This window comes from Chiloscyllium plagiosum, unplaced genomic scaffold (genome assembly GCF_037043375.1).
Source record: "Chiloscyllium plagiosum isolate Xiang-an unplaced genomic scaffold, Cpla_swu_hap1 HiC_scaffold_162, whole genome shotgun sequence".
NCBI classification, from domain to species: domain Eukaryota; kingdom Metazoa; phylum Chordata; class Chondrichthyes; order Orectolobiformes; family Hemiscylliidae; genus Chiloscyllium; species Chiloscyllium plagiosum.
The window spans coordinates 220,658-246,935 of record NW_028270301.1 but is presented as its reverse complement, the minus strand read 5'-3'; the positions used below and the strand labels follow the sequence as shown (position 1 = coordinate 246,935).

Below are 26,278 nucleotides of genomic sequence, written 5' to 3'. Positions count from 1 at the left end.
GCATCAACTAGCCACGAAATGACATATTCTTAGTAGCCACACACGCAGATGACAAGCAACATGAATTCGACTGCGACAACACTACTATTATAGGACAAGCCAAACAGAACAGCCAGGGAATTCCTAGAGGCATGGCACTCATCCACAGATTCAATCGATAAGCACATCGACCTGGACCCAATATATCGACCACTGCAGTGGACAACTGGAACTGACAACCAGAAGCGACACATTCAAACCACTATAAATGCCGGAGGAAAGATCACAGAAGTGCTTCACAGGAGGCTCCCAAGCACTGAGGATGTCACCTAGACAGGGGACGAAACATCTGCAACACAAATTCCCAGCTCGGCGAACACAACCACAACAATGATCCTTCCACATCTGACAGAAATTTACTTGTACATCCATCAATGTCATCTAGTGCATCCATTGCACCAAATGTGGTCTCCTGTGCATCGGGGAGATAGGACACTTACTTGTAGATTGTTTCAGAGAACATCTCTGGGACACCCACACCAACCAACCCCACCGCCCCGTGGCTGAACACTTTAACTCCCCCTCCCACCAAGGGCATGCAGGTCCTGGGCCTCCTCCATCACCAAACCCTTACCAGCTGTCGTCTGGATATTCCACCTTGGAACCCTACAACCATGCAGATCAATGTCGATTTCACTAGTTTCCTCATTTCCCCACCCCAACTTATCAAATCCCAAGCCTCCAACTCAGCACCACCCTCCTGACCTGTCCATCTTCCTTCCCATCTATCACTCCATCCTCCTCTCTGACCCATCACCCGACCCCTCACCTTCATCTACCCATCATATTCCCAGCTACCTCCCCCCACCCCCCCACCGCCCCTCCAGCCCCACACACCTCCCACTTATCTCTCAGCCCTCTGGTCCACAAGCCTCATTCCTGATGAAGGGCTTATGTCCGAAACATTGATTCTTCTGCTCCTCAGATATTGCCTGACTTGCTGTGCTTTTCCAGTGCCACACTCTTATCTCTGATCTCCAGCATCTGTAGTCCTCACTTTCTCCTACACTCTTAACCTACCTACATTTCTGTATACTCTCGTAATCAGTCTATATCCCTATATCCCTCCTCATCCCAGGCCCAGCCCTCTATTTCCACCCCATCCCTTTCACCTGACCATCTTCCTTTCCACCCATCTACACCACCCCACTCACTGACCAATCACAGCCACCTCCGCCCTGCATCCACCTATCGCCATCACACCCACCTTTCCCCAGCCCCCCCACCCCAATTTATTCTGCAGCCCCTTCCTCTCCCTCCATTCTGATGAAAGTTTCTGACCTGAAATGTCAATTGCCCTTCTACTCTGTTTGCAGCTCAACTCTCCATCCACTTTATATTCCTTTGTACATTCTGAACCTCCCTGCCTTTGAACAGTTTTAACAACCCTGTCTCTCTTTGTACAGTCGGGAGTGAAGGACTGGAGGGGGTAGAGAGAGAGAGAGAGAGAGAGAGAGAGATGAGAGAGAGGTATCGGGAAGTCTGTGGTGAGTGGTGTTCCACAGAGCTCTGTCCTTGGGCCTCTACTGTTTGTAATTTTTATTAATGACTTGGATGAGAGGATTGAAGGATGGGTCAGCACGTTTGCTGACGACACAAAGGTTGGAGGTGTCGTTGACAGTATAGAGAGCTGTTGTAGGTTGCAGCGGGACATTGACAGGATGCAGAGATGGGCTGAGAGGTGGCAGATGGAGTTCAACCTGGATAAATGAGAGGTGATGCATTTTGGAAGGTCAAATTTGAAAGCTGAGTACAGAATTAAGGATAGGATTCTTGGCAGTGTGGAGGAACAGAGGGATCTTGGTCTGCAGGTACATAGATCCCTTAAAATGGCTACCCAAGTGGACAGGGTTGTTAAGAAAGCATATGGTCTTTTGGCTTTCATTAACAGAGGGATTGAGTTTAAGAGTTGTGAGATCTTGTTGCAGCTCCATAAAACTTTGGTTAGACCGCACTTTGAATACTGCGTCCAGTTCTGGTCGCCCTATAATAGGAAAGATGTGGATGCTTAGGAGAGGGTTGACAGGAGGTTTACCAGAATGCTGCCTGGAAGGCTTATCTTATGAAGATAGATTGACTGAGCTCGGACTTTTTTCATTGGAGAAAAGGAGGAGGAGAGGGGACCTAATTGAGGTATACAAGATAATGAGAGGCATAGATAGAGTCGATAGCCAGAGACTATTTCCCAGGGCAGAAATGACTAACATGAGGGGTCATAGTTTTAAGCTGGTTGGAGGAAAGTATAGAGGGGATGTCAGAGGCAGGTTCTTTACACAGAGAGTTGTGAGAGCATGGAGTGCATTGCCAGCAGCAGTTGTGGAGGCAGGATCATTGGAGACATTTAAGAGACTGCTGGATATGCATATAGTCACAGAAATTTGAGGGTGCATGCATGAGGATCAGTGGGTGGCACAACATCATGGGCTGAAGGACCTGTTCTGTGCTGTACTGTTCTATGTTCTATGATGGAGGGAGGGAGGCTGGAAAACACTTGGATGAAGAGAGGTCCAGCAGACAGGAAGGCGGTTACCTTTTTGAACCCTGGTGCAGGATCCAACTCAATCACGTTGGAGCCTTCAGAGCTCTGAGGCTGCGGACTATCTCCCGGTTGGTCTTCAGGGGGAAGTCTTGGCCACACACATTGATGAAGTACCTCCAGGGGACAGGACTCTCCAGCAGCTCCTTCATGCAGTTGAGATCTGCCTGAACTCTGCTCCAGCCAGCATAGGTGACCCACTCAGCTTGGCTGCGACAAAGACATTGTGGAAACACGAAGTGATTGACCAAACGGCCGCATGAAATTGACTTGGGGATTTGCAGTCCACGTGGATACAGTAGACGTTCTGTGGGGTGTAAATGCTCCGTAGAAGCCTCTCGAACATCTCAATGCTCTGGTGGATGACCATGGAGTAAGCCAAGGGGAAGTGTTCCTCCTCAGGGCTCAGGGGGACAGTGATAAACTTGCGGGCCCTCACAAACGATCTGCAATTTCGGGTCATATTCAGATAATCTCCCTAGTGATGGCTTGGTGCTTGAGGGAGACAGTAATGGAGTTGAAGAGGGCCCTTTCCACCTCCTGAGGGTCAGCCGGCCCCCTCCTCTCTGGACCAGCAGCCATTGACACAACAAGACCACACTGAGCACACACAGCGCTGATCTGAGGCACAACCAGCGGGTACAACGCTGGCTCAGCTTGGGCATGACACTTTCTAGAGGGCAGTGTCCCCAGCCTATTGGCGATAGGCAAATGCAGAATGGATGCTTTCTGTGCTGGGCAGCATTACCTCCACCAGGCCTTAGGGAAGGAGTGACTGCAATTTGCTGGAGAGGTCGCAGCAGCCAGTCCCCTCTCTTTGTTAGACTCTTATCTTCCCTTTTCCCCAAGATTCAACGAATGACTCCAACTTTCACTCCCTCTCCCCCCGGAACTACTCTCCCTCTGGAATTCCTCTCCCACTTTAATACCTCTCCCTCTCTCCGTTACCCCTTTGTAACCCCTCTCCCTCTATACCCCCTTTTCCTTTTGTAATCCCTCTCCTCCACTAACTCATCCCTCTCCCTCAGTAACTCCTCTCCTCCCTCTCCCTCTATAACTCCTCTCTCGTTCCTCTCTCTCTATAACTCCCTCTGTCTGTAATTCCTCTCTCTCACACACACACTAACCCCTCTCTCTCTCTCTCTCGGTAACTCCTCTCTCCCTCTCTCCGTCTCTCTCTGTAACTCCTCCCTCTCCGTCTGTCCCTCAGTAACTCCTCTCCTCCCCCTCTCGGTAACTCTCTCTCTCTCTCGGTAACTCCTCCCGCCCTCCTCTGGATGAAACCCAGCCAATGTTCCGTTGTTTCTCTCTCGGAGTCCGGGCTCCTCTCGCTCCTGTCTGCCTGCCTGGCTACAGGCGTTTCCTTCCCCGGTCTCTGCTTCTCTTCAGCCGTTCCTGGACCGGTGTTGCCGGGTGAAGTAAACGAGAGGATCGCGATGGTGTGCAGTCTGGATCAGAGAACCTACAACCAGAGAGAACACAGAGCCAGCCAAGCCCAATAACCCACGTCCCAGCCTGGGCTGAGATGCTCTTTCAGGAAGGAACCTGCCATCGAGCCCACAACAATGTGGGTGGGGTAACCCTTGGATGAAGAGAGGACCAGGAGACGGGAAGGTGGTTACCTGTTTGTATTGTGACTCTTAACTGCCCTCTGGGCTATTAGGGATGGCCAATAAACACTGGCCTGGCCAACGATGCCCCCCATCCCATGAATTTATTTGGAAAAAAGTGACAATTAGATTAGATTAGATTAGATTATTTACAGTGTGGAAACAGGCCCTTCGGCCCAACAAGTCCACACCGACCCGCCAAAGCGCAACCCACCCATACCCCTACATTTACCCCTTTAAACTAATACTACGGGCAATTTAGCATGGCCAATTCACTTGACCCGCACGTTTTTGGATTGTGGGAGGAAACCGGAGCACCCGGAGGAAACCCACGCAGACACGGGGAGAATGTGCAAACTCCACACAGTCAGTCGCCTGAGTCGGGAATTGAACCCAGGTCTCTGGTGCTGTGAGGCAGCAGTGCTAGCCACCGTGCCGCCCAATAGTAAATCAAATTAAATCAAACTTCACCACCCATCATCTCTCTCTCTGATGTGAAATTGGAATTATGGTGATTTGACCATTCATTATAAAGCTGTGAATCTGAGCACAGCAAGTTGATATGAATCCAAAAATAATTCCCCTGGCCGAGAATGGCTCAGAGGTTAGCATTGCTGGAGCATAGTGCCAGGAACCAGAGTTTGATTCCAGCCTTGGGTGGCTCTGTGGAGTTTTCATGTTGTCTGCTTGGGTACACTTCGGATGCTCTGATTTCAAAGATGTTCAAGTTAGGTGGATTGGCCATGCTGAATTGCCCGTAATGTCCAGGGATTTGCAGACTGGGTGGGTTACCATAGCCACACAGACACACACACACAGCAGAACACTCCTGCAGGTTTAGGCAATGCTCAATCTAATGCAACATCCTGGTGGATCTCCTTTGCCCCCCAATCTAATGCAACATCCTGGTGGATCTCCTTTGCCCCCCACTCCAGTACAATCACATCCTTCCTATAATGTGATGCCCAGAACTGCGCACACTACTCCAGCTGTGGTCTCACCAAAATCCTGTAAAACTCCAACATGACACCTCCCTGCTCACATATTCAGTGGCTTTGATCCTTCTTAACTCCCTTACCTGCCAATCCTGCTGCCTTCACGGATGGCTGGACACACAAACCAGGATCTGTCTAATCTTCTGTGCTTGCCAGGGTCCTCCTATTTAACGTGTACTCCATTGCCATGTTAGTCCTCCAGAAATGCATGTCACAGAAATTTGGGCATTCAGTAGCACAGAATGGAGAATAAAAAATGACTGGCATCAAGAGCTGGCATCTTTTAAACATTGTAACTGTGCCCACATACATTACTTCATCTGGAAGTTCATTCCATCACAAACCACTCTGGGGAAAAAATAGCTCCTCATTCTTTAAATCTTTTTCCTCTGACATTACAAACACGGCCCTGAGTCTGAACTCCCCCACACTTGAGAAAAGACCCTTGTCATTCACCTTATCAATCACTGTCATGATTTTGTAAACCTGAACAAGGTCACCCTCAATTTCCTATGCTGCAGTGAAAAACACGTACAGTGCTGATCACCACCCAACCAGAAGGATGTGGATCCTTTAGAGAGGGGACAGAAAATGTTTACCAGGTCGTTGCCTGGAATGGGGGATTTTACCTGTGAAGAAAGATTGGATAGACTGGGTTTGTTTCCACTAGAATGCAGGAGGTTGAGGAGCGACCTTATAGAAGTTTATAAGATTGTGAATGGCATGGATACCGTGGAAAGTATGAAGCCTTTTCTCAGGGTGGAAGAGTCAGTTACTCGGGGACACAGGTTCAAGGTGCAGGGGTCAGGGGATGTTTAAAAGAGATGTGCGAGGCATGTTTATCATGGAGAGGGTGGTGAGTTCATGGAACACACTGCCACAACAGACAATGGAAGCAGACACAATTGTACTTTCAAGAAGCATCCAGCAGCAGGCATGAATAGGAAGGGAACTGGGGAATACGGATCCTGTAAGTGAAGACAGTTTTAATATGGAAGGCAAAATGTGTCAGTGTAGGCTTGGAGTGTTGAAAGGCCTGTTCCTGTGCCGTAATGTTCTTTGTAAAATGTCTCCAGCCTCTCAGTCTATTTTTATATCTCAAACCCTGCACTCCTGGCAACATCCTGGTGAATCTTTTCTGAACCGTCTGCAATTTAATAATATCCTTCCTATAGCAGCTTGAGCAGAACAGGACACAGACTCCCAGAACTGGCCTTACCAACTTCCTGTCCAACCTCAGCACACCATCCCAACTCCAATATTCAGAGACCTGAACAATGAAGGTCATCACACTCCAGCAGGCATTGTTTCACCCTGACTCCCCTTGTAACTGTCCACATCTCGCTGGGACACTGATGTGAAACATCTTGGCTCTTTGACTGATTCGACCAAGTCTCATTTCCTACTGTTCCTATGTATCCCTCAGAACAGGAATGTAATGTGCATTCCCATGGCAACATCACAATGATATACTTGTTTGTGGATTCACATGAAGTGGGCATCACTGACTGGGACAGCCTTGTTACCCATCCCCCTAATCTCTACGGCATCAATGATAAGGAACTCTCCTCTTTAGCTCCACTGTCCTTGTGTTTTAAGATTACCCTGACCACAAATGCAAAGTCACATGGGAGAGAGTTCCAGGATTCTGTCCCAGAAAAACTGAAGGAAGAATGATTAATTTCAAAATTGGGATTAAGGGTGAAGTGGAGAGTAACTGCAGAAGGAGTAGTGTTGCGTCATATTGCTGGCCTTGTCTTCAAGGTGATATTGATGTTGGATTTACAAGGTGCTGTTGAGGGACCCTTCCTGAATTACTCTAGTAAATCCACAACAGGTATAGGAGAAAGTGAGATCTGCAGATGCTAGAGATCAGAGCTGAAAATGTGTTGCTGGAAAAGCGCAGCAGGTCAGGCAGCATCCAGGGAACAGGAGAATCGACGTTTCGGGCAAAAGCCCTTCTTCATTCCTGAAGAAGGGCTTATGCCCAAAACGCGATTCTCCTGTTCCCTGGATGCTGCCTGACCTGCTGCGCTTTTCCAGCAACACATTTTCAGCCACAACAGGTATAACATTATTTCCAGGAAAAAATGGACAGGATTCATCAGAGAAGGGAAATGCAAATTGCTCAAAGTCTTATGAGATGATAACATGGAGGGCCCAAGCAGCTGAAGGCCGGTGGAGTGATGGAATTAGGGGATGGTCAAGAGGCTGGAATCGCAGGAGGGCTGACATCATGGAGTGATAATGAGCATTGATGTTACAGCTAAGAGAGGGTTATTAGGACTGGAAGAGGTCTCAGAGATAGGGTGGGGTGTAGGGGGTGTAGGAGGTTCTGGAGATAGAGAAGGTGTCAGGGCTGGATGAGGTTACAGAGATAGGGAGGAGTGTACTGGGTGGAGGGGGTTACAGAGTCATAGAGATGTACAACGCAGAAACAGTCCCATCAATCCAACTCGTCCATGCCGACCAGTTCTCCTAACCTAATCTTGACTCAATTGCTCGCACTTGGCCCATATCCCTCTGCACCTTTCCTCATTATATACCAATCCAAATGCTGTAATTGTACCAGCCTCCACCACTTCCTCTGGCAGGTCATTCCATACATACACCACTCCTCAGTCCATTGGCCCATCTCATCAAGATCCTGTTGTACTCTGAGATAACCTTCTTTGCCATCCACTACACCTCTAGTTTTGGTGTCATCTGCAAACTTACTAACTGTATCCCCTATGTTCACATCCAAATCATTATATAAATGATGAAAAGCAGTGGACCCAGTACTGATCCATGTGGCACACCACTGTCACAGGCCTCGAGTCTGAAAAGCAACTCTCCGCCACCGCCCTCTGTCTTTTACCTTCAAAGCCAGTTCTGTATCCAAATGGCTAGTTCTGCTTGTACTCCATGAGATCTAACCTTGCAAACCAGTCTACCATGGGGATCCTTGTCAAACGCCTTACTGATAGATTTCGTCTATCGTTCTGCTCTCATTAATATTCTTTGTTACTTCTCTGAACAAACTCAGTCAAGTTAGTGAGACATGATTTCCCACACACAAAGCCATGTTGACTATTCCTAATCAGTCCTTGCCTTTCCAAATACATAGGAGACAGTGAGGACTACAGATGCTAGAGATTAGAGCTTAAAAATGTGTTGCTGGAAAAGCGCAGCATGTTAGGCAGCATCAAAGGAGCAGGAGAATCGATGTTTCGGGCATCCCTGAAGAAGGGTTTAGGCCTGAAATGTCGATTCTCCTGCTCCTTTGATGCTGCCTGACCTGCTGCGCTTTTCCAGCAACACATTTTTAAGCTTTCCAAATACTTGTAAATCCTGTCCGTCAGGATTCCCTCTAACAACTTGCCCGCCACCAGTGTCAGGCTTACCAGTCTATAGCTTCTCTCAGCTTTAAAGCATCACCTTTTCATTTTGAGGCTATGTCCTCTGGTTCTAGTCTCTCCTACTTGTGGAAACACCTTTCCATACCCAGCCTACCACGGGGTTTCAGTATTCTGTAAGTTTCAATCAGATCTCCCTCACTCTTCTGAACTCCAGTGAGTCCAGACCCAGAGTCCTCAGCCACTCCTCATGTGACAAATCTTTCATTCCTGGGATCATTCTTATAAAATGCCTCAGGAATGCTCTTAACCTACTATTGTGAGAGATGACATTACACTGAATTACATATTTTGACTGCAGGCTATAAAACTCACCGAACTTTAGCAGCAAGCTATGTTAGTGTCCCTTTCTCACTGACTGCTGCTATCTCCTCAATAATTTGGAGGGTCTATGATGTGTAGATACTAGACAGTACAAACTGAGCATACACATCTCTCTGTAATGAGAACAACCCATGGTCGACTCAGACTATGTGGACTTTACCTTTACCTTCACCAAGCATACATTAATATGATTAAGAAAACATTTACTCAACAATATTCAGAATAAGTATATTCTTATTTAACCAAGAGACTTTAAAGGGAGGACTTTCTGTGTTTGACTGAAAAAGTTGAAGAAACCGTCCAACTTGAGGATATTGCAAAGCTGGGTGGCAAGTCAGATGATTGATTAGAAAATAAAGTATGGCAGAGAAAAAGGTTAATTAGAAGGAGGAAATTGGGATCTCAGAACCCAACTCAAAATCTTAAAAACAACAAAGCAAGAATTTCCATGGGTATTTAAAAACAAAACATCTACGCAATGTGAGTGTCACTCCTCTGGGGAGTGAGAATATGGAGTTATTGGTAGATGATAGGGGGCAAAAAGTGCAAAGCTGGAAAAGCACATCAGGTCAGACAGCATCCAAGGAGCAGGAGAATCGATGTTTCAGGCATAAATCCTTCATCCATAGATGTTAAGGAAATGGCGAATTAAATGAATAAGTACTTGGCTTCTATCTTCACTATAGAAGATACAAAAAGCATTTCAGTAATAGTGGTAAGACACTGTTTTGCTGACATTGAAACTTCAGGCCAACTGTGTCTGCATGCTGACTCAGAACTGAGCACGTGCACAGTTCCAGACTGTCTGCATCATCATCCCAATCTCCCTCACCCTCTCCCCTCCTCTCTGAATCTGAACATCACCAACATTCTCCGCACCATCTCCACCAGCCCCAAACACCATCAGACTGGACATTAATCTCTCTCTTCTCCAGGTCACAATCTCTCTCTCACCCTCAGACTTTCTCTCCCACCCCCACTCTATCCCTCCTAATCTCAACATCCAGTGAAACTGAGCAGACATGGAAAGAAGATGCATGATTGAAACACTTCAACCAATCGCATTCACCCATGCATGAGCAAGCATCTCCCGAGACAATACTGCATTTACTCTTCAGGGTCAACCCAACTGTAAGTCAGGAAGTAGGAGGGAGGGATGAACACAATGTAATTACAGTCACTAAGGAGGCTGGACTCAGCAAATTGATAATAGGTCTCATCACCTTCTGTCTTCATCCCAGAGTCTTAAAAGAGGTTGTTAATTTGGTTGTAGATGCATTAATGCAAATTCCTTGAATTTCCCAAGATTCATTAGACTTCACTCAGTCAGAGATCATTTAGTCTGTCAATGTTTTGCCCCATCCCTTGTCAGTGACCATTGCCTCCCTGCCTCTAAACTTCTTCTGGCCCCAAGGCCTATCTGGAATGACTTGATGGCACTAACTGCTGTTTGTAGACTCTTGCTGACACTAACCTCGAGGATGCATAAGGTTCACTTGGTACAAGGTTCATTAATTGAAACCTGCTGTTTTTCTATTACTACAGTATAATAATGTCTATTTAACCCTGACCGTATAATTCACTTCAACAGTCCCTTATTTTGAAAGAGGATGTAAATGCATTAAAGACAGTTCAGAGGAGGTTTACTCGATGAATACTTTGAATGAGTGGCTTGTGCAATCGGGATAGGTACTCAGACTGGGTTTGTTTCTGCTGGAGTTTAGACGGGTTAAGAGTGATCAAAATGTATGAAGGCTCTTAATGATCTTGGAATGGATGTTTCTTCTTGTGGGTGAGTTCAGAATTAGGGACCATGTTTATAAAATTAGTGAGGGGTCACACTTTTTGGACAGAGATGAAGATAATTCTTTTTTCGGGTGTGTAACTTTGGAATTGTCTGTCCCAGAAAGTGGGAGAGGTGAGGACAATGGATATTTTTAAGTCACAGGTAGATTTATTTCCTTGCATAACAAGAATCTAAGGTTACACTGGGTAGATGGGAACTCAAAACATAGATTTATCAGCCATAAACTTATGAAAGAGTGGAATAGGTTCAAACGAGCAAATGAATTTGTTAAATGCATTCATGAAAGTTTCCTCAAGCAGTATATAGAGGATCCTACTCAGGAAGCGGCAAACTCGACCTACTCATGGGAAATAGGGCAGGACAGGTGATGGAGATGATAGTGGGATCAGTCCTATTAATTTTAAAGTAGTTATGGAGAGGAACTGGTCCACAGGTTCATGTTCTAAATTGGAGAAAGGTGAATTTTGATGGAATTAGACAGGAGCTTGCAGGGGTTGATTGGAATAGTTTGTTTGAGGCAAAGGGACCTCCAGCAAGTGGGAGGCTTTTAAAAGTGAGATCGCTGGAGTTCAAGGTCTATATGTTCCTATGAAGGTGAAAGGCAAGGTTGACAGGAATAGGGAACCCTGAATGACAAGAGATATTGAGGCTTTGACCAGAAAACGAATGAGGTATGGCTGAGGTACCGGCAGCTGGGACCAAGGGAATCCCTGGATGTATACAGGGGATGCAGGGTTTTACTGAAGAAGAAATCAGGAAAGCAAAAAGGGGGGCATGGGATGGCCTTGGCTGAGAAGGTTAGGATGCATCCAAAGAGGTTCTTTAAGTAAAAAGGAGTAAGAATAACTATCGAAAGAATAGTTATTTCTTATTTTCTAAAGGCAAGTTAAGTCATTGTGTTCCAGAGGTAATTGGACAAATTGATAGGCTTGAAGCAAAGCGCACTTTACTCTGACACTGCAGTTAAAATAGTGATTTTAAAATAGCGACAATTCCAAGATGGAGGTGAAACAGGACACCTGAGATCGAGCTAGTCCACTCCGCCCATTTAGAGTCATCGGGTCATAGAGATGTACAGCACAGAAACAGACCCTTCGGTCCAACTCATCCAGATATCCCAACCCAATCTAGCCCCACCTGCCAGCACCCGGCCCATCTTCCTCCAAACCCGTCCTATTCATATACCCATTCAAATGATTTTTCAATGTTGCAATTGTACCAGCCTCCACCACATCATCTGGCAGCTCATTCCATAAACGTACCACCCTCTGTGTGAAAACGTTGCCCCTTAGGTCTCTTTTATATCTTTCTCCTCTTACCCTAAACCTATGTTCTCTAATTCTGGACTTCCCCACTCCATTTGTCTATTTATCATATTCATGTCCCTCATGACTTTATAAACCTCTATACAGTCACCCCATAGCCTCCGATGCTCCGGGGAAAACAGCCCCAGCCTGTTCAACCTCTCCCTGCAACTCAAATCCTCCAACCCTGGCAACATTGTTGTGAATCTTTTCTGAACCCTTTCAAGTCTCACAACATCCTTTTAAAAGGAAGGAGACCAGAATTGCACACAATATTCCAAAAGTGGCCTTACCAATGTCCTGTACAGCTGCAACTAACTCCTGTGTTCAATACTGTGACTAATAAAGGAAAGCATACCAAACGCCTTCTTCACTATCATATCCTACCTGCAACTCTACGTTCAAGGTGCAAGAACCTGCACTTCAAGGTCTCTTTGTTCCAGCACTTCAGCAGGACTTTACCATTAAGTGTATAATTCCTGCTAATATTTGCTTTCCCAAAATGGCTCCTGCCATCACTACTTTACAGTTGATAACCTTTTGTACAAAACTCCCTGAAAATTTAATTTTAAGTAGCTTTCCCATGAGTTCTTGCCCTATAGAATACAGGCCTAATGCACTTTATGGTCTCTTAAGAATGTCAATCCCTGTGTGGCAAATTCATAACTGCAGCATTGCCATGTGCCCTTGCAGATTAGAGGGATAATTAGTGATATCAGTTCAGCCTTGTTCAAAAGAGGAGAACTACTTGAATATCGAAGTAGTACGTACTATTCAAGCTCAATGAAGGAGGAACAGAATATTGGTTTGCTTCAGCATTGTCTCATATGCTGCAGATGGGAGCTCTGTGAGTATTCCTTCATTTGAAAAGGAGATTTTCAGACTAAATGAGAGAGAATAATTGTATTAGATGAAATCAATCAAGTACCATTCGCCAGCAACTGGCCCACACCCCTTCAAACCTCTCCCACTCAAATACCCATCCAGATGCCGCTGAAATGTTGCAATTGTACCAGCCTCCACCACCTCCCTCGGCAGCCCAGTCCACATACACGTACTTTTCCTTTTCAGTTTTCTCTTTTCCTTCTTCACGTTTGCATTTTTGATCTTTCTTCTCTCTTCTTTCTTCTCCTGGCTATGGGACTCCTGGCCTCAGACTGTGCACAAACTCAGCCTGACAGTCTCTCGGTCCAAGCTGAGCAATCCCTCAGTGGCCCAAGGTGCCGCTCTCTCAATGGCTGAGCAGGTGCAGTCTCTTGGCTAGGTGTGTTGATCTCTCTGCCTGACTTGGTGATCTCTTGGTCGGGTGTGGGGATCTCTCGGACGGGTGTGGGGATCTCTTGGCTGGGTGTGGGGATCTCTTGGCTGGGTGTGGGGATCTCGCAGCCCACCATGGTAATCTCTCAGCCCAGCATGATGATCTCTCAGCCCAGTTTGGTGATCTCTCGGCCCGACATGGTCAACTCTCGGCTGGGGGGATGGTGATCTTTCAGCCTGGCATCGTGATCTCTTGGCCTAATGTGACGATCTCTCGGCCCAGCGTGATGATCTCTCAGCCTGGAGTGGTGATCTCTCAGCCCAGCATGGTGATCTTTCAGCCTGATATGGTGCTCTCTCAGCTCAGTGTGGTGATCTCTCAGCCCAGGGTAGTGATCTCTCATCAAGGTATGATGATCTCTTGGCCCGGTGTGATGATCTCTCAGCCAGCTGTGGGGATCTCTCAGCCCAGTCTGATGATCTCTTGGCCTGGTGAGTGATCTCTTGGTCCAGCATGTGCAGTCTCTTGGCCAGCTATCGCTTAGCACGGACCTCTGATCTCGAGGTGATTCTTTGAAGTGTGGTCCAACTGAGATTAAGCACTTAAGAAAGACTGTAATGTTTAAACCTGCATCTTTATTCCTTTATTTTCCACTTAAAAGTAAGAAGGTCTGCAACGTGTAACTGTTAAACTTATATCATGTGTTTATGTTACATTATATTTACTTTAAAAATAAAAAGTGTTGAATTTTTAACATTGTTCTTTCTTCATATCTTCTTCTTAAGATTCTGTGCCAAGGTATTTGTCCCTAAGATGGCTCATTGTGTGTGACATTATACACTTCTCACTGTATTCCTGTACCTTTGTACTGAGTACGTGTGACAATAAAATCAAAATCAAATTACAGACAAAAGAAAGAAGAGTTGGAATAACTATTGGAAAACTTAGCAGAACAATGGGTTATTTAACTCATAAACAGCAACTGCTCCAATAGAGTAACATCCCATAAATACATCCTTGGCACAGGCAAATTCAGTAAAATAGATTGTCTCACATGCAATTCTGGACAAGGATTACAATAGAGTTGTTCAAAATTACATTTACTTTCAGTATTCTGGAAACAGTTCAATATATATTTATCCCTTTAAATCTTTCCTATTCATGTCCCTGTCCAAATGTCTCCGAAATGTTGTAATTGTACCTGCCTGGACCACTTTCTCTGGCAGCCCATTCCATACACACACCCTCTCTGCATGAAAATGTTACTCCTCAGGTCCCTTTTAAATCTTTCCCCTGTCACCTTAAACCTGTGCCATCTGGTTTTGGACTCCCCTGCCCTGGGGAAAAGGCCTTTGCTATTCATCTTGTCTCTGGCCCCTCATGATTTTATAAATTTTGCCAGTGATGATATATAAGCAGGGTAGAAGATGAAAGCCTGATTACCAGGAAACACAAAATCAGAATAAAGGCTTCAGTTTCAAACTGGTAACTAATGGAGTGTCACAGGGATCAATGCTGTGACCTCAACTATTGACAATCACGTTAAATTACTGGGTTAGGTTGAATAAATGGGAAGGAAAAGGAACGTAGAGTATAATGTGGCTGTGGCATGAGGTTGTTTGATTGACAGGAATAACAGAGAGCAGGACATTATTTAAAAGGAGAGAGATGACAGAATTCTGGAGGAGGAGAATCTGCTTGTTCTTGGAGAAGAATCACAAAAGAGTAACATACAGGTACATCAAAGAAGTAAGTAGTTAGATGGAATATTGATCTTTAACGTTAGGGAGTAATGTATAAAAGGAGGGATGTCTTGTTACACTGTTCAGATCACACATCGATATTGCATTCAGTTTTGGATTCCTTTATGAAAACGATATACTTGCATTGGAAGCAGTTCAGAAAACTCTCAGTTCCTTGTTTCAAAAATCCAATTAACTTGGATTAGAAACATTAACTCTCTTATCCCTCCACAGATGCTGCCAGACCTGCTGCGGTTCTCCGGTGATTTCTTTTTGGCGTGTTCCAAGAGGTTTATATTGAGAAGAATAAATACCCTGGAGTGAGTTACAGACTGGAATCTAATCAAGGGATTCGAAGTAGTGATCTGACTGGAAAGCCACTGGAATTCTGAAAATGTGATTGCACTGATATTTTTGTCTCAATAGTATCCAGCGGAGGTGTCTTTTTAAAAATAAAACTCAATATTCAAACTTCCATGTGCACTTGTCTGGGAAAGCCACATCTGGGACTGTATCCTCCAAGGTGGGTCTGTATCTCAGTGATTCAGAGTTGTTTCATAGCATCCCTGTTGCAGTGTTTTAAATGCAGGAAGAGCTCACTGAACAGAGAAGAACAAAGAACAATGCAGCTCAGGAACAGGCCCTTCGGCCCTCCAAGCCTGCGCTGACACATGTTACCCTTCCATACTAAAGACTTTGAGAGAAAGTGAGGGCTGCAGATGCTGGAGATCAGAGCTGAAAATGTGTTGCTGGAAAAGCGCAGCAGGTCAGGCAGCATCCAAGGAACAAGAGAATCGATGTTTCGGGCAAAAGCCCTGCTGCGCTTTTCCAGCAACACATTTTCAGTTTCCATACTAAAACCATCTTCATTTCCAGGATCCGTATCCCTCTATTCCCTTCCTATTTGTGTATTTGTCCAGGTATTCCCTTGAATGCTACTAATGTGTCTGCTTCTATCACCTCCTCTGGCAGTACATTCCAGGCACTCACCACCGTTTGTGTGAAACACGGGCCTTGCACATCTCTTTTAAACTTCCTTCCTTATGGTTTGAACCTGTGCCTTTCGTACTTGACCCCTCCACCCTGGGAAAAAGCCTCATATTTCCACTTCATCCAATGCCATTCACAATCTTACAAAATTCTACATTCCAATGTAAACAAATCCAGTCTATCCAAACTTTCTTCATGGCTAAAACCACTCATACTAAGGCAACACCCTGGCAAACCTTTTCTGTACCCTGTCTAAAGCATCAACGTCCTTCTCGTAGTGTGGTGATCAGAACTAGACACAATATTCCAAGTGCAGCCAAACTAAAGTTCTACAAAGCTGAAGCATAACTTGCCTATCATAGAAACCATAGAATCCTTACATTGTGGAAACAGGCCATTTGGCCAAACAAGTCCACACCGACCCTCTGAAGTGTATCCCACGCAGACCCATTCCCCTTCCCTATTATTCCACATTTCCCCTGAATAATGCGCCTACCTTACACATCCCTGAACGCTATGGGCAATCTAGCTTGGCCAATTCACCTAACCCACACATCTTTGGACTACTGTTATACTCAATGCCCATTCCAATGAAGGCAAGCATGCCATAGGTCTTTTTACTCCCTTATCCACCAGCAAGAAAGGAAGCACATGTCAGGTATAGACAGGATAGACTGAGTGCACATATCAGGTATAGACAAGATAGATCGAGTGAATCCTTAGAAGGGTATACGTAAGAGAGAAATCAGGAGGGCAAAAAGGGGACATGAGATAGCTTTGGCAAATAGAGTTAAGGAGAATCCAAAGGGTTTTTACAAATACATTAAGGACAAAAGGGTAACTGGGGAGAGAATAGGGCCCCTCAAAGATCAATAAGGCGGCCTTTGTGTGGAGCTGCAGGAGATGGGGCAGATACTAAACGAGTATTTTGCATCGGTATTTACTATGGAAAAGGACATGGAAGACATAGAATGTGGGAAATAAATGGTGACATCTTGAAATATTACAGAGAAGGAAGTGCTGAATGTCTTGAAATGCATAAAAGTGGATAAATCCCCGGTACCTGACCAGGTGTCCCCGAGAAATCTGTGGGAAATGATTGCTGGGCCTCTTACTGAGATATTTGTATCAGCGATAGTCACAAGTGAGGTGTCGGAAGACTGGAGGTTGGCTAATGTGGTGCCACTGTTTAAGAAGGGTAGTAAGGACAAGCCAGGGAACTAGAGACAGTGAGCCTGATGTCAGTGGTGGGCAAGTTGTTGGAGGTAATCCTGAGGGACAGGATGTACATGTATTTGGAAAGGCAAGGACTGATTAAGGATAGTCAATATGGCTTTGTGTGTGGGAAATCATGTCTTACAAACTTGATTGACATTTTTGAACAAGTAACAGAGGGTTGATGAGGGCAGAGCGGTAGATGTCATCTATATGGACTTCAGTAAGGCGTTCGACAAGGTTCCCCATGGGAGATTGGTGAGCAAGGTTAGATCTCATAGAAAGCAGGGAGAACGAGCCATTCGGATATAGAACTGGCTCAAAGGTAGAAGACAGATGGTGGTGGAGGAGGGTTGTTTTTCAGACTGGAGGCCTGTGACTTGTGGAGTGCCACAAGGATTGGTGCTGGGTACACTACTTTTCAACATTTATATAAATGATTTGGATGCGAGCATAAGAGGTATAGTTAGTAAGTTTGCTGAAAACACCAAAATTAGAGGTGTAGTGGACAGCGAAGATTACAACAGGATCTTGATCAGATAGATTAATGGCCTGAGGAGTGGCAAATGGAGTTTAATTTAGATAATTGTGAGGTGCTGCATTTTGGGAAAACAAATCTTAGCAGGACATACACATTAATGGTAAGGTCATAGGGAGCGTTGCTGAACAAAGAGACCTTGGAGTGCAGGTTCATAGTTCTATGAAAGCATAATCTCAAGTAGATAGGTTAGTGAAGAAGGCATTTGTTATGCTTTCCTTTATTTGTCAGAGTATCGAGTACAGAAGTTGAGAGGTCATGTTGTGGCAGTACAGGACATTGGGAGAAAGTAAGGACTGCAGATGCTGGAGACCACAGTTGAAAAATGTGGTGCTGGAAAAACACAGCAGGCCAGGCAGCCTGGCCTGCTGTGTTTTAACAGCACCACATTTTTCAGTACAGGACATTAGTTAAGGCACTGCTGGAATATCGTGTGCAATTCCAGTCTCCTTCCTATCGGAATGATGTTGTGAAACTTGAAAGGGTTAAGTAAAGATTTAAAGGGATGTTGCCAGGGTTGGAGAATTTGAGCAATAGGGAGAGGTAGAATAGGCTAGGACTTCTTTCCCTGGAGCATCGGAGGCTGAGGGGTGATCTTATGGAGGTTTATAAAATCATGAGGAGCATGGATAGGATAACTAAACAAAGTCTTTTGCCTGGAGTGTGGGAGCACAGAACTAGAGGGCATACATTTAGAGTGAGGGGGAAAGATATAAAGGAGACCTAGGGAGCAACTTTTTCATTCAGAGGGTTTTATGTAAATGGAATGAGCTGCCAGAGGAAGTGGTGGTGGCTAGTACAATTGCAACATTGAAAAGGTATCTGCATGGGTATGTGAATGGGAAGGGTTTGGAGGGATATGGGCCAGGTGCTGGCAGGTGGGACTAGATTGTGTTGGGATGGCATGGACGAGTTGGATGGAAGGCTCTATTTCCATGCTGCATATCTCTATGACTCTATGACACTGTGACACTGCCACCTTTAGTGATCTGTGGGTGTGCACACCCAGATCCCTCTACATATTAATACTCCGAAGGGTTCTGCCATTCACTATATAATTGCCAGCTGTATTTGACCTTTCAAAATGCATCACCTCACATTAAACTCCATCTGCAATTTTTCTGCCCATGCCTCCAACTGATCTATGTTCTGTTGTATCCTCTGACAATCCTCCTCATTATCCGCAACTCCACCAATCTTTGTATCGTCCCAATCTTTGTATCTTCCACAAACATACTAATTAGACTCGTCACATTTTCCTCCAAATTATTTATAAAAGCCATGAACAGTAGAGGTCTCAGCTCTGATCCCTGTGGAACACCACTAGTCATAGCCCTCCATTCTGAAAAGCATCCTCCACCATCCCCTCTGTCTCCTATGATTGAGTCAGTTCTAAATTGGAAAATCCATCTGGCCAGCTCACACCGATACCATGTGACTTCACCTTTTGTACCAGTCTGCCATGAGGGGCCTTGTCAAAGGTTTTACTGAAGTCCATGTAGACAGCATCAACTGGTTTTCCCTCATCAATCATCTTCATCATCTCCTCAAAAAACGTGGTCAAGTTAGGAAGGCACAACCTCTCCCTCATAAAACTATGCTGTCTGTCACTAATAAATCCATTTTCTTCTAAATGCAAATAGATCTTGTCCGTGTGAATATTTTCCAATCATTTCCCTAACACTGACATAAGGCTCACAGCTCTGTAATTCCCAGGATTATCCCTGCTACCCTCCTTCAACAATGGGACAACATCAGCTATTCTCCAGGCCTCTGGGACCTCACCTGTGGCCAGAGAGAATACAAAGATGTCTGTCAATGCTGCAGCAATTTGTTCTCTTGTCTCCCTCAATATTCTGGGATCAATCCCATCAGGGACTTATTTACCTTAATACTTTTTAAGACACACAGAATGCTTCCGTGACTGTGTTTAACCTCATGAGGTTTCATGGGGTCTGGCATCAATGCTGAGCACTTCCAGAGTACAGCCCTCTTGACTGTATCCCACGGGGCTGTTCCCTCACCTGGCTCTGTCCTGCCAGTGGGACAGGACCTGCCCTGAGATGGTCATTGTGTTGTCTGGAACATTGTCTGTAAAGTGGGATTCTGTGAGTGTGGCTATGTTCGTGGATATGTCTGTGAGGAATGTACTGCAGGTCAGTTTTAAGTGTATTACAAGAAAGAGTTAACACCTCTTTATTTCTTTGAATTTTAAAATCAAGCAGAACTAAATTGTTTTTCTCAGTTGAAGATAATTTAGTTTTCGTTTGCTTCAATATTCAGAGTACACACCCGATTATTTCTCAATTCAGTAACTGCAGTAACCAGCTGAGTCACCTTCCCAACACACTGCCCGACCAAATACATTGAAAACGGCTTCGGAAAGGCCTGAATTCAAATATAGTGCTGCTGCACCTCACTGTCCCTCCAATAAAGTGAGTCAATGATGGGTTCTGAAATCTGTCCAGAGAGCTTCCAAACTGGGTCCAGGCAGTTATTCAAATATCCCCTCACTACAGGCAATTCAGAACTATCTCAGAGAGGGTGCAGAATATTCCCAAAGGGGAGAGGGACCAGCAGAATGTTGCTGTACACATTGGAACCCATGATACAGGATGGGAAAAGGACGAGGTTCTGAGGAGAGAAAATAGGAATTTAGGCAGGAACTTCAAAAGTCGATCCCGGAGGATAGTTGTCGGAGGGGGATGAGGGTGTGAGTCCTTTTAGGGTAGAGAATACGGGAAAGAATATCAGGCTTATATGATTTAACCAAATCAGAAATTATAGATGTACTTAATAAAAGCAGAGGGCTCAGTAAACGGATTCCCGAGACTGGGTTTTGAGATTTCACTCCCTATTGCCGGTCTCCTCCCTCATTCATTCCATTTCACGGAGGCGCGATTTGACAGTAACTTTCTTAAAGGGGACAGGGACCCCATTCAATCTGTATCTAACAGGTCCGTGCTGATGGAGACAACTTGTTTGATGTCCTGCAAGCTGTTCAAGTCCCGGTAGATGGTTCTGAGGGGGATTAGTATTCTCATCTTTTCATAGTTTCGGGTGAGATAGTGCGCTGGGGAGTGGGGAGACCACAGTTTGATGAATGACTGAATGAAATGCGGAAGGAGTAAATATCGAGTGGGTTGGCAAATAAAGGGACCTTAATATAAAAATAAAGAAATATATAGTACAATATCTCACACAACCATAGAATATGGTAGTACATGTCTCTGGTGTTACATGTCGACATAAATTGTTGGTACATGTCAAAAATCACATAGCACCAGGTTATAGTCCAACAGGTTTAATTGGAAGCACACTAGCTTTCCGAGCGACGCTCCTTCATCAGATGATTATGAAGGGCTCGATCGTAACACAGAATTTATAGCAAAAATTAATTACACTGCAAATTTTTGCTATAAATTCTGTGTTACGATTGAGCCCTCCACAATCACCTGATGAAGGAATGTCGTTCCGAAAGCTAGTGTGCTTCCAATTAAACCTGTTGGACTATAACCTGGTGCTGTGTGACTTTTAACTTTGTACACCCCAGTCCAACACCGGCATTTCCAAATCATTGGTACATGTCGGTACAAATGATGTCGGGAAGAAGAGGAGGAACATACTACAGAGGAACTTCGGAGAACTAGGAAGAAAGCTGAAAAGCAGGACGTCCAAGGTGGTTATCTCCGGTTTGCTTCCAGTTCCTCGGGCTGGTAAGGCCAGAAACAGGGAGATAATGGACTTGAACGTGTGGCTGGGGAACTGGTGCCGGAAGCAAGGATTTAAATTCTTGGATCACTGGGGTATGTTTTGTGGTAAGCATAAATTCTAGAAGAGAGATGGTTTGCACCTTAATAGGTTAGGGACCAGCATTCTGGCAGGCAGGTTTGCTACTGCAGCATGACTAATTTAAACTAAGTGGGGTTGGGGGGGGGGGGGGGACAAACTAGATGCTTCAGAAGGAAATTGAAGGAAAAGTTAGAACAAGGGAAGTTAAGAAAGACAACTGTATCAATGAAGCAGAAAACTCAAAAAGGGATCATGCTGTAAGGCTGAGTGAAATAGGAGTTGATGGGACAGGTGAGGGCAGTAACAAATTAAAAATAGGATGGGTGAGCATGAGGATCTTTTGGAAATTGGCAGATACGATATTGTGGGGATAATTGAGACATAGCTTCAAGTGGACAGGGACTGGGAAATGAATATTCAAGGCTACAAGTGCTTTTGTAATGACAGACTGACGGGCAGAGGGGGGTGGGGTGGCTATGTTGGTAAGGGATGATATTCAGTCCCTTGCACGGGGGTCCTAGAATCAGGGGATGTAGAGTCAGTGTGGATAGAGCTGAGAAATTCTAAGGATAAAAAGACCCTCTTGGGAGTTATCTACAGGCCCCCAAACAGTAGTCTGGATGTCGGATGTAAATTGAATCAGGAGTTGAAATTGGCCTGTCGCAAGGATGTTGCTACAGTTGTAATGGGGGATTTCAACATGCAGGTTGACAGGGAAATTCAGGATGGTATTGGACCTCAAGAAAGAGACTTTGTGGAGTGCCTCAGAGATGGATTCTTAGAACAGCTTGTGCTGGAGCCTACCAGGGAGAAGGCAATTCTGGATCTGGTATTGTGCAACGAACCAGAATTGGTCAGGGACCTCGAAGTGAAGGAGCCATTGGGACATTGTGACCATAATACAATAAGCTTCAATCTGCAATTTGAGAGGGAGAGAGTACAATCGGAAGTGACAATATTTCTGTTGAATAAAGGGAACTGTGGAGCTATGAGGGAGGAGCTGGCCAAAGTTCAATGGTGCAATACCTTAGCAGGGATGACAGTGGAGGAACAATAGCAGATATTTCTGTATATAATGCAGAAGATGCAGGATCAGTTCATTCCAAAAAGGAATCTCCCTGAGGTAACAGTGGCTGAAGTATCTGAACTTAAGGGAATTTATATTTGCCAGGAATTGGTGTTGGAGAGACTGTTAGGTCTGAAGGTTGATAAGTCCCCGGGGCCTGATGGTCTACAATCCAGGGTACTAAAGGAGGTGGCTCGGGAAATCGTGGATACATTGGTGATTATTTTCCTGAGTTCCATAGATTCAGGATCAGTTCCTGTGGATTGGAGGGTGGCTAATGTTGTACTACTTTTTAAGAAAGGTGGGAGAGAGAAAGCAGGAAATTATAGACCAGTTAGTCTGACCTCAGTGATGGGAAAGATGCTGGAGTCTATTATAAAGGATGAAATTGCAGCACATCTGGATAGTAGAAACAGGATAGGTCAGATTCAGCATAGATTTATGAAGGGGAAATCATGCTTGACTAATCTTCTGGAATTTTTTGAGGATGTAACTCTGAAGATGGACGAGGGAGATCCAGTAGATGTAGTGTACCTGGACTTTCAGAAAGCTTTGATAAAGTCACATATAGGAGGTTAATGAGCAAAATTAGGGCGTTTGGCATTGGGGGCAAAGTACTAACTTGGATTGAAAGTTGGTCGGCTGACAGGAAACAAAGCATAGTGATAAATGGCTCCAGTTTGGAATGGCAGGCAGTGACTAGTGGGGTACTGCAGGGATCAGTGCTGGGACCGCAGCTTTTTACAATATATGTTAATGATATAGAAGATGGTATTAGTAATAACATTAGCAAATTTGCTGATAATACTAAGCTGGGTGGCAGGAAGAAATGTGAGGAGGATGTTAGGAGATTACAGGGTGACCTGGACAAGGTAGGTGAATGGTCAGATGCATGGCAGATACAGTTTAATGTAGATAAATGTATAGTTATCCACTTTGATGGCTAGAACAGGAAGACAGATTACTACCTCTTTGCTTCTGTACTCAATCCCTCTTGTCATGAAGGCCAGCATACTATTAGCATTCTTCATTACCTGCTGTACCTGCATGCTAGAACAGGAAGGCAGATTACTACCTCTTTGCTTCTATACTCAATCCCTCTTGTTATGAAGGCCAGCATACTATTAGCCTTCTAAAAAACAAACAAAACAAAAGAAAATGGTGACAGAGATAAGAAAGTGAGGTACTTTGTCATGTCCCCCTTCACTGTTTACAGGATGCACATTTATTCTCAGATTCTGAATGAAGTCTGTCTGTTTTCTCATCATTAACTCTCGCATAGCCAGTTATTCTCAGTTTTAAAGGATCTTGTTTCAGCAAACGGACCTGGAGTTAAGCAACCAATTCCTTGGATTTACAGAAATTCGGTTCCAGCCCAGTTTCAGTGGGAAGACACAGGGAAATGTCCTCTGGCTGTTGGTGTGATGGACCCTTCCTCTCAGATCCTGAGAACTTCGCATGAAACAAAGAGTCTGTCACTGACGAGCAATCTTTGTGCACATTACGTGTCTCCCACATGTGCACAGGACATGACAGAGACAGTTTGTGGTGAAGAGGCTGGAGGATACAGAGAGAGGGAGGGATGGAGGTGTAGGAGGAGATTACAGAGATAGGGAAGGGGGGCAGGGTCTGGAGGTAGTTACAGTGATAAGGTGGTGTTTCGGGGCAGGATGACGTCACAGAAACGTGGAGGAGTGCAGGTCCTGGAGAAGGTTATATAGATAGGGAAGCATGTTATTAATCCTGATCATCTAGCACTCCCTACACTTACAATCCTTGTCCTTCATCCTAACAGGAAATACTGTCCCTGAACTCTCACGACTCATTTTCAAAGACTTCCCATTTTCCAGCCCTCCTTTTACTTGTGAACATCTGCCCCAATCAACTTTTGAAAAGTCTTGTCTAATACCATCAAAACTGCCCTCCTCCAATTTAGAACCTCAACCTGAGCTACAAGTCTTCTCAAAATTTGGTAAATCCCTGGTGGTGGGGTCTGTTTGTCGGTGGCAGAAATGGGAGAGGTTGAGGATGTTGTATCCGAGGATGGTGGAGTACAAGGTGAGGACCGAGGGGGTTCTCTCCTTGTTGCGTTTGGAGACATGGAGTTCAAGGGCTGGGGTGTGGGAAGTGCAGGAGATGCACTGGAGGGCATCATCGAGCACGTGGGAGAGGAAACTGTGGTTCTTAAAGAAGGAGGCCATCTGGGATGTTCAATGGTGGAATTGGTCCTCCTGGGAGCGGATGCGGCTGAGGTGGAGGAATTGGGAATCAGGGAAGGTGTTTTTATAGAAGTGGGGTGGGAGGAGGTGTAGTCCAGGTAGCTGTGGGAGTCACTGGGTTTGAGGTAGATGTCCGTGTTGAGTCTGTCACCGGAAATGGCGATGGAGAGGCCCAGGAAGGAGAAAGGGGAAAGATCCCTTCCTAACATGGTGCCATTATTCAAGAAACGTGGGAGGGAAAAGCCAAGGAACTATGGACTGGTGAACCTGTTGTCAGTGGTGGGTGAGTTTTGTGGAAAAAAACTCAGTTAGAAAAGTAGATGAAGAAGGATCTTGAGCTTGTGGAGAGGCCCGAATAGGGACGGCTCGGGAGAGGTTTTTGTATCCGGACAGTGAAAGCTGAATGTTGGATTATTTGAGTAGGAATTGTTTTTTTCATTTGTTCAGTTAAGTTTTTGATTTCTTTTTAATATTTATTTTAAAAAAATTTTTTGCATGCTTCATATTAAATAAGGAAGGGAAAATAGTTCCATTTAATAAATAAGGTGCTGTTGAGAGCTTCTTCTTTGTAGGATTAATGTTACTGATGGCCTGTAAGAGATATTGAGTGTGATGACTCGTACATATAGTGAAGTGATTACACAGCAGGATCATTCAGATCGATAACTGTCCATCAGGAAGGGTATGAAGGTGGTTTAGAAATCTCCTGTGGCTATTCCTCTCTCAGACAAATATTCCATTTTGGGGATTGTTGAATGAAAAAAATAGAAGTGGTCAACAGATCATGGGCACTAACAATGAATTTTATGTTAAATGGGCTTGTCAAGATCGAAAAGATTAATTGTTTTCGGGAACTCTCCTGCGAGGGGCACAGACAGGAGATTCTGCGGTAGTGAGTGTGAATCTAGGAGAGTACTTTGCTTTTCTGATGCCAGGGTAAAGGATTTCAAAACATTTGAAGCAGATTGTCAAAGTGGAGAGTGAGAAGCTGGAAATTGTTGTATACATCGATAGGAATGACATAGTCAGGGAAAGGGTTAAGGCTTTACAGAGTGAGTATAACTGGTTAAGTATCAGGTTCATAAACAGAATATGAAAAGTAATAATTTCTGGTTTACTTCTGGTGCCAAGTTCTAATGAGGGAAGGAATAAAAGGACAGGGCAGATAAATCAATGGTTGACGAGGTGCTGCAATGTGCAGGGAGTCGCTTTCTTGGAACATTGGGATCTCTTCTGGGACACAAAAGACCTGTTTAAAAGGATGGGTTTCACCTGAACGAGACCAATATCCCGGTGGGGAGATTTGCTCGCTCTATTTCAGGAGTGTGTAAGATTTGAGAGAGGTGGGGCTGGGGCTTTCTAAACAACAGTGAAAATAGAAAGAAAGATGACAATGATTCAGAATCAGAAAACAGCACGTTATTGAGAAAAGACAAGAACAAGTC

The 26,278-nt window shown here is 44.8% G+C and overlaps 1 pseudogene; it reads right to left on the bottom strand.

Moving 5' to 3' along the window:
- Positions 1 to 26,278, bottom strand: part of LOC148133959 (beta-1,3-galactosyl-O-glycosyl-glycoprotein beta-1,6-N-acetylglucosaminyltransferase 3-like) — a 41,449-nt pseudogene that overhangs the window by 7,304 nt on the left and 7,867 nt on the right.